This window comes from Canis aureus, chromosome 4 (assembly GCF_053574225.1).
Source record: "Canis aureus isolate CA01 chromosome 4, VMU_Caureus_v.1.0, whole genome shotgun sequence".
Lineage (NCBI taxonomy): Eukaryota > Metazoa > Chordata > Mammalia > Carnivora > Canidae > Canis > Canis aureus.
In genome coordinates, this window is record NC_135614.1 from 34,923,055 (window position 1) to 34,940,288 (window position 17,234).

Consider the following 17,234-nt stretch of genomic DNA (forward strand, 5'->3'; position numbering starts at 1 on the left):
AAGTCAGAAGTATTTAGCCAGAAAGTTTATGTCAGTAAACACAACAAGAAATGGTGGTAACAGAGGGAAGTAAATAGCCATCCCTTGAGTTCAAGGAAGGGTGTTAGAGCCTTACTCAGATGCTGCTATAGAGTAGCTGTGGATTCAGGGATTTCTGAGATAGAGGTCCCTATTGTCATCAGAGGAACTGCTGTGAAATATTACCTGGATCCCTCTTTGTGCTCTTTTGAGATATACAGAGGAGAATATAGATTCGCTTTTATAACTACTTTGATTATTCATGACTTCAAAGAAAGACAGATCTTATAGGAATCTGATGTTTGTTAAGACTATATAACTATCCCAAACTTATACCACCCAAGACCCTTTGAAAATTCTACTTTCTTATATTTGAAACCTACAGACTAAATTGAGACTTCTTGTCAAAGTGTGATTGTAGGTCCATTAATGTTGAATTTGTATACTCTTAAATTTGAGACACAGTGTCCTATCATGGAATAAGCACTGTAAGTTTATTTAAGAAAACTCTACAAGGTCTGAACTTTCTTAGCTACTAGCATATGACATAGCTTTCACCTCTTTGTAGATGTCTTTGCTTACATAATGTAATACTAACTTCCCACTCCCTGTCAACCTGATAGGGTTGTTGTGAAGATCAACAACTGAAAATATTTATGCGAACCCAAAAGTATACAGCAATATTACAGTTGAGCTAGTTATTTTTTTGCATAATCAACCAATTTTACATAACTAATCACTTGTGGGTTTTGCTGTACTAACAGGGAAAGATATTTACTGGTAGCCCATAGCCACTCTATCCTCTAACAGACCCTGCACACAAAATTAGACCATAGAAAATATTGAAAAAAGAAAACCATCTATAGATATTACTGTTTTATGCCCTGGATTGGGAAATTTATTATAGGAGAGTTTTCTGTGCACATTTCTCAGGAAATTTGGTAAAGTCTTTGCCTTCCCATTTAAGACACTTCTTGTGTTCAGAGAATGGCTGTAAATCACTAAAGGTGACAAAGGGACCAGTGTGAAGCATGGACTCAAGTGGCTGGCCCTGCTGTGGGCTTCTTCTCTCAGCTGCAAATGTCTTCCACAGGATGAGGGCACATGAGCTTGGGAAGATAAAGTGTTTTTTCAGGGAGGAATATGACAAGTGTGAGGTTGCTTTATTTAAAAAGAAAACTTGCCTTGTTGGAGGCATCTCATGTTCTTGGGACACAGACAAGATAAGCATACACGCTATTGCCATTAATGCTCCCAGAATGAGAAATGAAATGTTTCTTTTCTGTGATAATTTGGGCCAGCAGCTGTGTTTGCACATAGATAAATAGAAAGCCTACAGAGGGACACAGGAAATGGGAAAAGAATAATTCAAATGTAGTAAAAGAAAGATTAAAAAAAATAGTTGGGGCTTCCTAACTCCTGAGGACAAAATCAACTAGTAAACCCTATAAACTCCCAAAGAGTGACAAGCTATAATGTCCAAATGTGCTTATGAGAGGTGAATTACTTTGTATAACATCCACAGGGTTGATGATTCCCGAGATCCATCCATGTGCCTCTCCCAGGACTCCATCCTGCCTTCCTCCTCATCTGTGTATAGACACGACATGACGTGATGTGACATGACATGTCAATAAGGAAACATTGATTGGGTTGAAGACATAGTTCTAAAGTGCATGGGTACATGAAGACGAGAGCTTTTTAGAGGGAGACCTTGGTCTGGGAGAGTTGTCTTTACTGAGCCTTGGTTAGTGATTCTTATTCACAATTAAGGGAGAATATATTTCAGAAGGAACAAGAACATCTATTGCTCTGTGGTGTCCAAATACCAGGCATCACCATGTGCCCTGAGACCCAAACATGGAACTGTCATGGCAGCCCTGCAGATAGTGAGGGACACCATTCATCTAAGTTTTAGTGTGATGAATGTTGGCTCCTGGGATAGTCTAGGATGGTGGCCACACAAGTATCTCCTCCTACAGGACTTTCTCACCATTAGGGGCAGACAGCAGGGCTACAAAGATCTAGGAATGACCACAGAGGTCTTTGTCTAGTTCTCAGGCCTGGGCAGGAGCAGGTCAGCATGTCATCACACAGAGAAGTCCAGAGCAGAGGGTGGTTTCCTCTGCAAAACAAGAACCACAAACAGACCTTTAGAGTGCTCACAAGGAAGGGAAATACTTTTGAGCTGGACCCAGTGGAATGGCCAGAGGGAACGTGCACATGGTTTGGGGGCTTGTATTTCCACACTGTGGGTCACTGGGTGAGGAAAAAACACATGGAACACCTGGCACAATACACGCTGAGAAACAAGCCAAGCTAGCTCCATTCCCTTCCTAATGGTCTTGTCAGAGCGCAGTCAGCACACACACAGGCAAGCACAGGACTTCGGAGCAACCGAAAGACCTCAAATGCTGATGTCAGTGCCCATCAAAACTTCACACAGGGCAGCTTTTGGGGGGGGGATTCTTGTCTTTCTAACAAGAGTTTGCTTCTATCTGTAGAAGTGCTCATGGCAAAACCAGCCAGAAACCATAAGGTGAATGACCTTGATGTCTCATTTCTTCTAATAATTGGATCACTTACTCTGAAATGAAAACACTCCTCTCCAGAAAGTACACTGGAGATTTCTGGAACTCCTACGATTCCATAAAATGCCTTTTGCTGTCACTCAGGTAACTGCATTGACACCCTTAGAACAGCCAGGTTTGGGTTCTACTATCCAGAAATTCTTGGGGCCCAGAGAAGGACAACGAGCACTTACTGGTCACCTGCTTTGTTCAGCTTGCACTGACTACCCTTCCTTCTCATGGTTGTTAGAGGGCCATTAGTCTAAAGGGTAATTCTCCATCATTTCTTCTTAAATTAAGTGCTTTAAGTCTCACTGGCCACTCTCTGTTTAGGACCATTTATTAGAATTCAAACCTACAGGTCCTTCATTGTGGAGAATAATTTGGAATAGAAAGTGAGTTTCAGAAGTGGGCAGCTTGGGTGTTTGTGACAGTGACACTATTGTGTAAAATGTCAGATTTATGTCATGGGTCTGAGGTACCAGACCCTCAAGGTCCCTATTGATGTTTGCTGTTCCACAAAATGGATTTTATGTCCATTTTCCATTGCTACCCAGAGAATAATAATAGAGAGCTAGAAGTTCCCTTAGCAACAGCCAGGTCACCAACTGCAAGCCTTCCTCTGAGAGTGTCCAAAAGCACTGGACTCTGGAATGTGGTTTCACGTACATAATCCTATACTTTTCTCTGGAGTTACCAATGGCTTTTTTCATCCATTCCCTCAGACACTGAGAGGATATTCATGAGTGCTGTCACCCCAAGATTTGGAGACAAATATGATAAGTATCCTGTCCTCTAGTAGCTCATTGTCCATGAGCATGGACATAAATAATTACTGAACAAAGGGACAAAAATGCAGTGAAAGAACACAATCTGAGTATACTGTGTGCGACTATCCTGGAGAATTAGGGTCGGGGGCTTCCAGGGGAGGTCATGTGTGAGCTGTTGTGATGGCAGGGGGAAAAGTGAAGCTGGCAGGAGCATCATGAGAAGAGGTGCTGTCAGGGCACTCAATGCAGTTGAAGTCAGGGTTTATGTGTAGGGAGAGTAGGAGGTAATGCCTGAATTGTGTGTGTGTGTGTGTGTGTGTGTGTGTGTGTGTGTGTGTTGTGAGGCAGGGCATGGTGTATCAGAAAGCCTTCTGTGTTTCATTCTTCAGCTTTGGTTGCTTCGTCCCTACTCCTTAGATCAAAACACACATCTTACTGGGAAGAAAAGGTAGACAGATATGGGAGGTGGAGAAGATTGTATCCCCAGAGAGCCTGATGGGGCTGAAGAGCTGCTGCTGGAGTGAGGAGCCTTGCCTTGTTCAAGAGAAGATGGCTCAGGATTAGTTTTCAGAACAATACCATTAAGTGGATTATATTTTGAGGTGGACAACAGAAAGAACTTCTAAATAGAAGGAGTATACCATTTGGACTAGTATAAGGCAAAGAGGAAAAAAAATAAGGCAAAGAGGGTTTTTTCTCTATGAGACCTAAAAAGGGAAAATGGAATTTTACCTTTCTGGATTATTTTAAAGTAAGAACTACACTAAGGCATAATTCCAACAGAACCTGTTCAGCTTCTTCAATTTTGATTAATATGATCACATTTATCTAAAATTGGTAAGGTATGAATATTGACTTCACTGGGCTATTGTAGGGAATAAGTAAATTACATATGAGAAAGTGCCCATCCCAGGATCTGGTGCATAATAGAGAATCAGAAAATTGCTTCCTTTCCCCCCTTGTCTCTTTACTTTCTTCTTTTTTGATTCTTCTTTTCTTAGTTATTTTGATGGCGAAGAGAGATATCCCTCTAGATAGGGGTTTTCACAAGCAAGCTGTTGAATTTGTATCTACCAAAACTCATGCATTGAAATATCAATGACAGGCTCTTTCAAATTTTTTCAGCTCATTTTCACCCTTGTGATTGTTGATGGTAAACCCCTGGAAGTGCAATATGTTTCCTGACCACATTTCCCCTCCTTGTCACACATGGAGACCGTTATTTGCTGTGAGAGCCTCTTTCTAAGTCTATTACTGGGAGGACTGATGCTAATGTAGGAAAACAGGTGCAAGCTCTTTCCTTTGGAAATAAAAAGAGGCACATGGTAGGGAAGTCTCCAGAAGCCTGGGAATTCAGTATGTAGTCATAAAGTCTTGACGTGAGCTTTTATTTCCTTGGGGACTGTATGTGGCCCCGTCATGTAGGACTGTGTGGTTATTCCAGGCCTACATAGGGGCAGCTGATAAAACCAGATGCTATATAGAAGACTAAAACTGCTGACCAGACAGCTTGTACTTTCAATGGGGCACTTAATTAAACACAGGGATATGAGAAACTCAGGAAATAAGAGTGTTTCAAGAGAATGAACTTTAACCATTTGGCATTCTCTCAAGAAAGCCACTACCAGAGCTGTTTCTAAAGCACAGGTCTGATTATGTCATGCCCGTGTGCACAAACCTTCTTTACCTGCTCATTGACTTCAGCATAAAGTTTTAAATCCCTTTTTATATTAGTGAAACTCATGCGTTCAGAGTTAATTTCAAGTACCCTAGACACAGGAGTTAAGGACCGATGTTGACTTCCCCTGAACCTTCTCTGTAAGGTTAAGATTTCCGTATAAAGCTGACACTGGAAATGGAAGCACTGGTGACTTTAAGAGAGAGTTCTTATTTTTCTTTAAGATTTTATTTATTTATTCATGAGAGACACAAACACACACAGGGAGAGAGAGAGAGAGCGAGGGAGAGAGAGAGGGAGAGAGAGAGAGAGGCAGAGACACAGGCAGAGGGAGGACCAGGCTCCATGCAGGGAGCCCGATGTGGGACTTGATCCGGGAACTCCAGGATCTCGCCCTGAGCCACCCAGTCATCCCTAAGAGAAAGTTCTGAAGAGGACTGTTATTTATCTGCTAACATGCCTTTGTGGTTGGCTCATTAGAGTGGCCCATGAAGTGTTGCAGATACTCTGCAACAGTTAGTGTAAGGGTCTCAGTGCCACAGGGAACCTGGAATCAGGCCTGTGCATTTTCTCACTCAGGTGCCACTCTGAGAACAGCCTGGCCATCCATCTTGTGTTCATGTCTCTGCTTCCTAATTACTGGTCAGCTGACCCCAAAGATACTTTTTTATCTTCTTGTTCTCATACCCTGCTGAGGTGCATAGTAATGAACTCTGAGTATAGAAGTCAAAACAGTCCTTTGGGTTCTGGTTTTTCAAAGATACTACCTAGGAGAAAAAGACAAATTTTCTGGCTAGAATGCTGGCTCATAGGTGCATTGTATACACAGTTTTCAGCCCCAAACACATTTCACAATGGATGTCATGGAAGAGTGGAGGGAGCACAATCATTGTTTGACAGCCAGACAGGGGCAGTGGACCAACTCAGGAATTGGTAGAAGACAAAACTATATTGTCTTCTTGGTCCATGAACTACCTGGTAAGAAGCAATGTTCTTGACCAGTGGCTTCTAAAATGGGTTATATACACTCTGGCATACTCAAGATCAAGATCATCCATTATTATTTGGATTGAAAACATTAGGACTTATATATTTCATCAAAAAATGACAAAACTGAAGTTTTGATAATGCTTAATATATGGGCCAACACTGATGTCTTTCCTAGGTCCACATGTCAAATGATCCCACCTCGAGTTTAGCTGATGAACTATCAGGCTTGTAAAATAGGAAAGTGCTGTCAGTGGTGACTTACTCTTTGTTCACTTTTGGTATATGGTGATGTTTTGCAGTTTCTGTGTGCCTAAGTGAATTTGCTACTTATCTAGTTTTGACCAAACTAACTTTCTATAAAGGACAAATGACTTTAAAAACTCCCATAATGAAACTGCAGATTAAGTAAAGGTGAAAGTACTACTTAGAATGCAAGCAAAAGAGGATGGTGATAAGATGATAGTGTGGACATTGCCACTCATAGAATGAACTCTTGGTAATCAATATTAAGAAGTAAAAGCAATGGGGTATTTGGGTGGCTCAGGTGGCTAAGGGCCTGACTCTTGATTTTGGCTCAGGTCATGATTTCAGGGTCATGAGTTCAAGCCCCTCATAGGGCTCCATGCTCAGAGCACAGTCAGCTCAAGATTCTCTCCCTCTTCTTGTGTTCCTCCCTTTGCTCATATATGCTTGCTGTTTCTCAAAATAAATAACTAAATAACTAACTAAATAAATAAATACCTTTTTTAAAAAAAGAAGTAGAAGCAGTGATGATACAATAGGATCTGAAATGAATCAGCCAAAAACAAAAAATAAAAAATTATCCAGGGAGTTATTTTAAATAGTTTTTAAAACAATATTATCTAGAGAAGCTTTGCCCTAGGTCTATATTTTGACTACATATTAGCTAATGACAGCACAAAGCCCACATGATAGGCAATTTTTTTAAATTTATTTTTTATTGGTGTTCAATTTGCCAGCATATAGAATAATACCCAGTGCTCATCCCATCAAGTGCCCGCCTCAGTGCCAATCACCCAGTCACCCCCACCCCCGCCCACCTCGCCTTCCACCACCCCTAGTTCGTTTCCCAGAGTTAGGAGTCTCTCATGTTCTGTCTCCCTTTCTGATATTTCCCACTCATTCTTTCTCCTTTCCTCTTTATTCCCTTTCACTATTTTTTATGTTCCCCAAGTGAATGAGACCATATAATGTTTGTCCTTCTCTGATTGACTTATTTCACTCAGCATAATACCTTCCAGATAGGCAAATTTTAAAAAATATGGTTTATAGCATTGTAACTTTTTAAAATTTACATTTTGTGTATATTTTATGATAGCTGTCACATAGTAGCAGAGGAATGCATTCTATACATATACATTAAAACACACACATACAGATGTTGAGAAAATGTTCAAAGAATTTTACTGATGGAAAGCATCATGAACACATTGCTCTAGGAAATTATGACAATGAGAAGACAAAACAACCAATGTCAATGGACCATGGTTCTTGTTATTCCACCACTCTGTCATTGTATCATGCAATGGGGTAAGAGATATTACTTTAATCACTTTCTTCATAAAACCTCATAAAAGTGAAGTTTCACAGCTGAATAAATTCATATTCTTCAAATGGAAATATGGCCTCTTTATGATGTCTTGGGACATTGGATTATGTTTGATATAGGACTTTATTTACCACTCTCGGATGGCAGATCTGTTCTCCTTCCATGCTAGGAGAAGTGGGCATATCTTATAGTGTGTAGGAGCTTCCCTCGAGATGGGCCAGTTGGACTCTTCAATACATGCTCTGGAGGAGAGAGGCCTCAGTGAAACTATAAAGTGTTCAGGACATGTTATCTTCTCTAGAGACTTTTCTTATTGGGAGAAGAGGGAATAATAAGCTTCACTGTGGATGAGAAGAAGGTGTTGTGTCTCACAACATCACAGATTAACCTGCATTAAACAGTGAGCTTGGAAGGATTAGTTTTAATCAAGAGTGAGATATGAAACTCAGAACTATAGAGTTCTTAGTGGCAACATTAATTTTAAGTGATTTAGCCATAAAGGCCAGTAAAATGTGAGAGACTGTCAAGAGGGATTCAAAACAACTTCTGTCATTAAATCTAGATTCAGCAAATCATTAATTGAATACCTGTTATGTGTCCTCTTATTGGGATAATACACATCTGTTTACTATAATTAATAATAATTAATATAATTATAATTATATAATATATAGAAAGGTGAAGGTGGAAGGAGGAGCAGTGACTGAATGTCTTTCTTTCTTTCTTTCTTTCTTTCTTTCTTTCTTTCTTTCTTTCTTTCATTAATAAGATAAAGAATGAGGTAGGGATGTGGGTGGGAGGTGGTGGGAGAACATGTAAACTAGTTGAACCAATTATATTTACTAAAATACAATGATAGTTTCCTGCAGAAAAATCACTCAAAGTCATATGTGGAAAGAGCGAGGTATCAACAAGATTCCAGATCTTTGTTCCCAGAAGAATAGATGAAGTCCCACATGTGTTTTCTCCTCCTCCCAACATTCTCTTCTTCCTAAACCATTGTCCTCACCCTTGTCTCAGATGGGATTGTGATCAGTTAAAACAGAAACCACTCTCAGCTTCTAAGCAGGGAAGTATCTCATACAGAAAAGTATTATACCATTAGATGGAGTTGGGGGGTGACACAGAAAGCTTCTAATGGCTTCTAGGAAATCAATACATGCTAGGATAACCAGAGACTACCAACAATGACCTCACAGGCATGTAGCACCAACATGGGGGGTTTGCTAAAATGTGTTCCAAAGCTCTGGGATACTTCTACCTTCTGCTGAGATCCAGGTATCTGCCTGTGTCTACCCCAAAAATGATATGGCTTCAGCTTCTCTTCTACCTTCCATTTCTCCCATGAGTGGCCTCTTGCTGATGGATTCCAAACCAGGACCTGGCTAGTTAGGAAATTTAGCCCCGAGGCTTGCAGGCCTTGTGACATAGGAGTGAGCAGAGAAGAAGGCGAATGGTGCTGAGTCTCTAACAGGTGATCTAGCACAGTCATGCTTTCTCAGTTGAGGGAACTAATATCTCCCAGCTCTGCTGGTGGTCCTGAAGGAGTTTCAGTACAAGGCCACTTAATATATAGAACTATTGGGTATGGGCCCTTGACAGATACTGTGTCACTAATAAGTCGATGTGAGCTGATAAAATGGAGTTAAAGTTCAAGAAGCAAAGGTCTCTTCTCTTGCTCCAGGTGAGGCTGCCACACACTGTGTGCTGATGGCTTGCTGCTACCCCAGGGCGACTTTCATTGCCTTTCTCCTGCAACTGACTCTCTGCAAACTCTCTTGCTCTCTTTCTCTCTTGTTTTTCTGTCACCAAGGGTTATTCTGCTGTCCCTTTGAGAGGGCCAGTAACACTCTCTTCTTGTCACTGGGCCACAAGATAGGCTTTGCACTCAGACTTTTAGAGGGGAAAAAAAGCCAGAAATTATTGTTGAGTCTGATTCAACCTTTCACTTTATCCCTAGGAAACTGGAATATCTTCCTTTAAGACTGAGGACATGATGGGACACTGGGGTGGTACAGTCCATTTGTCAGCCAACCCTTGGTTTCAGCTCAGGTTTATGATCTCAGGGTTGTGAGATTGAGCCCCATGTCAGATTCTGCGCTCAGCCTAGAGCCTGCTTAAGTTTCTCTCTCCCTCTCTTCTCCTCCCCCCCCTCCATAAACAAATCTCAAAAATAAAAAGACTCTATGAAAGAAGATGCCCTGGGTAATGCCCCAAATTAATGATCATGGGCAAAAGTGGTTTTCCAAGACTTGTTGCCCAGGGAAAGAAGCTGGGGCAGAGAGCAGTTTCTTGTTTACTTTAGTGACTGCAGTTAAGAGAAAGGTGTTTATTCTTCTCCCTTTTGTGCAAGAGTCCCAGAGTGAAGCAGGCTTTCAGCTTCAATTGCTTTCTTATCTCTTCCTTGTAAGGAGGGTAAATACCATGGTATGAAACAGTCCCAGTGACTGAGAGGAACAGGATGTGGCATGTGCAGACACACTTGAATTTGAGCAGGGGTGTGCAGATTCACTCCCTTTCTGGGACATCAACTGCATCTCAACAAGGAGACCTGCATTAATGCTTGGAAGGAGGAAATTAGTAAATAAAAAACTAGACATTTATTTAAGCTTCAAGGTCAAATTATTATTATATGCAAAGTGTCACATTATGTTTTAAGACTTTTCAGTCAAGCCTGAAATTATAACTGAAGGTATAGAGCAGTGATGATCAGCTGTGTCTGCTTTCTCCCCATCCCCTGGTAGTTGTGAAGGCTGGAGACGTCCTGGGAGCTAGGTAGAGGACTCCTCTTACGGCAATACCATGGACTTCTCCTTATTAGCCGTTGTGGATCATCAGCACCGGAGACCCATGTCCAAGAATAAGGAGATGCCATTTTGGCTCTGTAAGTCTCCTCATAGTGCTCTGGAGTATAATATTGATCCGAGAGGCACTGGTCACAACTGACATTTCCCTCCTCTAAATTAAAAGCTAAGAGCAATTTTTGACGAACCAAACAAAGTCTAGATGCTTTATCTTGTGCTGACATTTTGATTTTTTTTAAGGAAATGCATTTCCTAACTGTATCCTGCAGATAGATAACTCTATTATTCCACTCATTTGTTGGAATTGTAGAAAACATAATCAAACTTGCCAGCATGCTCAAGTCTTAGATTTTGCAGCTTATCATAATTCATGCAGGCTGTGCCACAAGGTCTGCTGGAATGACAAGAAGGGAGAGGACAGAGAAGAGCAAGCCAGAAATGGGCAGAGTTAAACCCCAGGTATTCATCTGTTTATTAAAATTAAATTCCATGGACGGTGGCCAGTATACTGAATTAAAATGTCCAAATTGGTGACCAGAAAGCCATAACATAATATCCTAAGACACTGGCCTAGAGGCTGCAGAATAATGTCTAAGGAGGATGGTCGTGAGACCTCATTTTCATGTTCTAAGCAGCAATCAGAGGCTAATTTCCAGATTATAATGTCATGGCAGGGTAAGGAGAAATGATCGTGAGACTACATTGTAAAGTCCAAAGTTATGATCTTAATAACATTATAATCTACAGGGTATGTTTAAAGGAGTCAAATGATAATTTCAGAAGGTAGAAGCCAAAATACCATATTGCGATTAGGAAGATACCCAGAAACTGCATATTAAAATGTCTTAGGCTGTGACTAGAAAAATCTGTTTTTCTAATGGCCTACTGCTTGGCTAGCTGGTAACAGCACAGGGCTCAAGGACTGGAGGGTGTTAGTGTCGACATTTTCTGGTTTGTGGACAAAAGTAGAGAAGCAATCAGGGGTGAGCATCAGGAGTGAAATTACTGGCTAGTCCAAGGGAGGGCTTATTTGGTTTGGAACCTCCCCTCTGTAATACGTTTACAGAGTTTTACAGGGCTGGGCTGGGTGGAATGGGTAAGGGCGGACAAAAATTCTCATGACAGATCAGAAGCCATGTGCTTAGGCTTCCTAGGCTCCTATAACAACATAGCATAGGCTACAGTGTTTCAACAGCAGACACTTATTTTCTCACAGTTCTGGAGCCTGGAAGTCCAAGATGAAGGTGTCATTGGTTTGGGTTTTGGTGAGACCTCTCTTCTTCCTTTATTTGACTACCTTCTTGCTATGTCCTCACATGGTCTTTTCTCTGTGCTGAGAGAGAGAGAGAGAGAGAGAGAGAGAGAGAGCTTTGGTGCCCCTTCTTTATATAAGGATACCAGTCCTATCAGATTAGAGTCCCGCCCTTATGACCTCATTCACTATAATTACCTCCTAAAGACCCTATCTCCAAATATAGTCACTTCAGAGCTTGGGGCTTCAACATAATGAGTTTGTGGGAATATAATTCAGTCTATAGCACTGGGTATTGCTGGATCTCTTCTCTATAACACTGCGTATTGCATATCACTCAGTTTTTGGTTGGCCAGGTTAGAAACTGGTCTTGCATTGCAGGAGAACCAATTCTCTCTGAAGAAGACATTCTAAGAAGGATCCGAATAAAAGCACAAATATGCTTCTGCTCTATTAACTTTTTATTCAAATCTCTTATAGCATTTTTATAAGCTTTAATATGCTAAGCCTTGTGGTGTATAATTATATTCATAATTGTTTTTATACATGTGGTTCTCAGGCTGTTTTCTCTTACTTTCCAGATCTCTTTTTCTTCTTTTTTTCTATACTATTTTCTGCCTTGAAAAGTTACCAGGTACAATTTTCTTGCTTTCCTATGGTTTGAAAGCCACAGCTGGAAAAAAAAGGTGGAGGAATAAGGCCAGGACATTAATCCTTGTACCTCCCTCACTGCAAGGTTTACGAAGGCTGTCTACGTTGTTCAACTGAAGCACCTGTTTTTCTCAAGGAAACTTTCTCTACCTGATTCTCTCCACCCTGGGTCTAAGAACTACTTTCCCCCTCATCATTTTGTTACCACAGAGTCCCTGATACTAAACTCAGGTCACTGCACTATCCCTTGTAGTTCCTTTAAACCCAGTAGACACATTTGTCAGTAGTCCATTATTCCAAGATTATTTGTTTATAAATCTTCAAAGTAGCCTGAAGATGATATTCGTTTTATGCAGAGACACTGAACAAAAATCTATTTTTCTAATGGCCTACTGCTATAAAAATCCATCACTAAGCCAGATTTCTATTCTTGCTTATTCTCTTTAGGTCAATTTGCATGACTTAACCTCCCAGGAAAATAATTTGTATTAACCCGTTTGATGTTGTTACAACTTGAGATGCTTGGCCACAGAGCATTGTAAGCTCAGAAATATGTAGGGGAATGGAGAGGAAGCTGAGATGACTGAGAGGAGTGGTTTCCATTGGACTGTGATGGGAGGAGCCCAAACCATAGTGTCCAGAAGTCTGTGGTGAACCTGAGCATGATTAAGTCTGAGACTGGTATCCAAGGAAGTGAGAACTGCTTCCAGAGTCCATCCACTTTCAGGACAACAGATTGGAAATAAGCGTCTCGCACTCACACATAATCAAGCTAAAAATGTGTTCCTGATGCTAAATATATGTATTTCCCCTGTGGGATTCCATAAAGTTTTCTTTATTTTGAATTATTAAGTAATGCTTCTCATAAACCCTTCATTTCTTCCCCCTGAATGGCCCTTGTGCCCAAAAGTTGCCCACCCTGACTTTAAGCAGTTTCTTTAGTTAAGAAGTTACCATATGGTGGCCAAATGCTTGGATTTGAGAGCCAGAAAGAGTTACACTCAAATACAGTCTCTGTCATGTAGTAGTTATACTACTTAATCTTAGTTCAGTTACTTTGTCTCCCTGAACCTGAATTTTCTCTTCTATAACGGGATACTCTTAGTATTTATCTTGAAGTATTGTTGTGAGACATGAATGAGATCCCTTTGATAGGATGCTTAATTCTATTCCTTGCATAGAATGAGCATGGGATAGATGCTGGTCACACTCTTCCCCCCACTGCTCAACGTTAGGCAGGAGACACTTCATGTCCTGGGTAGCCAACCTGCCTTAGGAGCCTTCTTAATTCATATTGGCTAGCATAAAGGATGGGGTCCAACCTACATGAAAAAGAGATTAAAAGATATATGCAGAGTAGTAGTGCTTAAATCAGGCTGGAACTCAGACATAGTTCAGTTCCAGAAAGGTAGTGGATGGGGAAGCTAAGGAGGCAGACCAACAGAGTAATGGGCTTTAACAGCATGGTTAAAACATGGCAATCCACCCTGGCTAGTATTTTTTTTTTTCTGGAGCTGAGGGCAAGGGGCATCATGGCTAGTCCTGATAGCTGGAATGGGAGAGCACAGGGTTGATAGCCCAGAAATGTAGGTCGATTTTTCCATTTCTGATGTTATTTATCATTGAGTAGTGGTGGAGTGAGTGAGAAGGCATGGTCCCAGAGCATTCAGGAGAAAACAGATTTTGATCAAATAGGGCAGATGTTGATCTGTGATAGGTGTTTCCTATTTGATATTAGGTGTTCATTCAAATGCATTAGAGGGGGATCCCTGGGTGGCTCAGTGGTCTGGTGCCTGCCTTCAGCCCAGGGCATGATCCTGGAGTCCCGGGATAGAGTCCCACATTGGGCTCCCTGCATGGAGCCTGCTTCTCCCTCTGCCTGTATCTCTGCCTCTCTCTCTCTGTCTCTCATTAATAAATAATAAAATCTTTAAAAAATGCATTAGAAATAGACTTCTTAGTTCCAACTGACATATATAACACTATATATTAACAATAACAGCTGAAATGTGTTGAGTGTATACCATGTGCCAGTTGTTGTGCTATTTTGTTTTTTTACAACTCAGTCACAAGAGATGTATGGCTATTATTCTAGTTTAGAGATGAGAAATGGGCACAGAGAGGATAAATAAATTGATAAAATTCTGCTAGCCAATAAATATTGGGGTCAGTATGGAATCTAAGTCAGCTCTTAATGATAGTTAGACATAGAGAGGGACTTAGTGAGCATCATAGTTATAGACAACTAGACCGACTCCTCGTCTATTGCTTCTACCTCAAAACAAATATTTACTAAAGACCAATAGGGTCCACAATAGGCAAACCATTGGCTATTGTGGAAGGAGCCTTGGTGTCCATCAAAAGATGAATGGATAAAGAAGATGTGGTTTATATATACAATGGAATATTCCTCAGCCATTAGAAACGACAAATACCCACCATTTGCTTCAACGTGGATGGAACTGGAGGGTATTATGCTGAGTGAAGTAAGTCAATCAGAGAAGGACAAACATTATATGGTCTCATTCATTTGGGGAATATAAATAATAGTGAAAGGGAATAGAAGGGAAGGGAGAAGAAATGGGTAGGAAATATCAGAAAGGGATACAGAACATGAAGACTCCTAACTCTGGGAAACGAACTAGAGGTAGTGGAAGGGGAGGAGGGCGGGGGGTGAGGATGACTGGGTGGTGGGCACTGAGGAGGGGCACTTGACGGGATGAGCACTGGGTGTTATTCTGTATGTTGGCAAATTGAACACCAATAAAAAATAAATTTATTATTTAAAAAAAGAAAATAAAATAAACCACTTATCTACAACAACAACAACAACAACAACAAAAGACCAATAGGGCTAGATTTCTACTTCTGGCTTATCACTCTCTAGCCATGTCACCATAGACAAGTGACTTTGTTTCTCTAAGCCCCAGTGTCCTCATCTATGAACTGGGAAAATAATATCCACCTCATTGAGGCATATGTTAAATGATATAAGATATGAAAAGTCTTAGCATAGAATAGATTCTAATTTGGGACTATTCCTAGTTTTCCCTTTTTTTTGTTACATTTCCCTCCAAAAGGTCATCCATTGTCTTGGATATCTCTAGTAACACAGATCTCACCACTTTACTAGAACCTATCTGGTCCATTCTAGAATAACTGTGATTATTAGACCTGGATTTTTTTTTTAAAGATTTTATTTATTTATTCATGAGACACAGAAAGAGATAGAGAGAGAGAGGCAGAGACACAGGCAGAGGGAGAAGCAGGCTCCATGCAGGGAGCCTGACGTGGGACTCCATCCCAGGTCCCCAGGATCATCCCCTGGGCTTAAAGCAGGCACTAAACCGCTGAGCCACCCAGGGATTCCCCTAGACTTGGCTTTTTATGATGAAATGCTTGTCTGAAGTCAGTTCTCTGAGTTGACATAAACTATATCTAATCTTTATTTTAAATTATTGAACTTTTCACATTATCAAGATAATGATCATGGCCTCCTTTTTCTTTCCAAAGTAAACAGCTATAGTTACTTCAACCATCTCTCAAATGTGAAGCCTGTGGATTCTTTCACCAGACTTCTCAGTTCTTTGATAGTGACATTTGTTGATTTCTCCTTTCAATTTTTCTTATTTCCCAAGAAGTGAATGTTTACTAGAAAAAAGGAAAAACATACAGACTTAATAAGATGAAAATAATGACTTCTAAGGCAATATTTGCTCTTTCACAGTCTACCCCGGGGATCTTCATTCTTTTGCTATCATGAGTCATCTGGCACATGCCGCTGGTACCATCTTGATACAATAGCTCTCCTGGCCTGAAATTAGGTGACAAAATATAAATCTTCTTAAGTTGCTCATTAGAGATAATTGAGAAATGGAGGAAGAAAGCAGTGCTGAACCCTGTAGAAGATGCAGATACCTCATTAATCTGCCTCATTTGGTACTACCATTATCTCAAAGTACAAATTTGCTGTACTTTCATCATACTTGTACAAAAGGAGATTGTCTGACTTCAAGGAATTAGATGTAATCTATAATTTGTCCAAGAACAACATTCACTCCCCAAATCTTAAGTGGTAGGAATCATAGCCTGTTCTGTAAGGTTAGTTCATCCAAGTGTCGTTTCCCATGACAATCTTCCTTTTAGAACTTCTTTTTGGAACCCCAGGAATTGTCTTGTTGAAATGTGAACTGAAATCATAATATCTTTACTTCTCCCAGTGCTTAAAATTCCAAGGTCAGTCATCTCCTAGCTCCCTGTTCCCAGTTTTTTCATTACCCAGAATATCTTGGATATTTTAGAAAGAAAAGCTGTGTAGCCTATATGGTCATGGAAGATGGGCACTCCCAAATGTTGAAGTTATTTTCCAGATTTCATCCACAAAGCATGGTTTATACAGTTCTAAATGTGTTTTCAATAATGTCATTCTGCAGTATATATTAGGAAAATGTATGGTCTCTATTAGTGCCTTAGCTACCCTAATGCACACACCTGCACACACACATAAGGAAACTGAGGAAAATTTGGTTTTGAAGTCTAGCTTTCCTTATTTCATCCCCAGGATGAATTAGCTCCTATTCTTTCTAACCTCAAATCCTCCTTTTGTGAACCTAAACATCTTTACTCACTGCTAGAGGCCTTGTTTCTAAGTGTTTGTTGAGTAGATTATAGAGTTCCAAATTTGTGGCTGACAGGTAGAACAGTCCACCCTGCCCCTCCCAAGGTGTAAAGCTCCAGCATTCAGCAGCTCTGCAGCTCACAGTTAAAAGTGGCAAGGACTGACTGGGAGGAAGCTGGAGGAAAATCTGAGCTAGAAGCTCTTGGGTATTTAGGATTAGATGCCATGTCATGGGACAGCATTGTCTTCCTGGACTTTGTTGTTCTTGGAAAAGAGTATGAAAGTGCAGAGGAGTTTGGAGCCCTGGAAGCAA

General features: G+C 40.6%; 1 protein-coding gene across 23 annotated transcripts in view; it reads left to right on the plus strand.

The window, feature by feature from the left end:
• Positions 1–17,234, plus strand: part of LOC144312493 (uncharacterized) — a 245,802-nt gene that overhangs the window by 147,830 nt on the left and 80,738 nt on the right. For 2 of the 23 annotated variants that reach the window (XR_013377989.1, XR_013377991.1), the window contains one exon: positions 12,751–13,182. The exons of 19 other annotated variants lie outside the window; for them this stretch is intronic. The gene's annotated coding sequence lies outside the window, so the exon portion shown is untranslated. Of the gene's footprint in view, positions 1–2,522; positions 2,733–12,750; positions 13,183–17,234 lie in introns of those variants that run through there. 2 more of the 23 variants (XR_013377990.1, XR_013377992.1) reach the window with 2 other exon arrangements.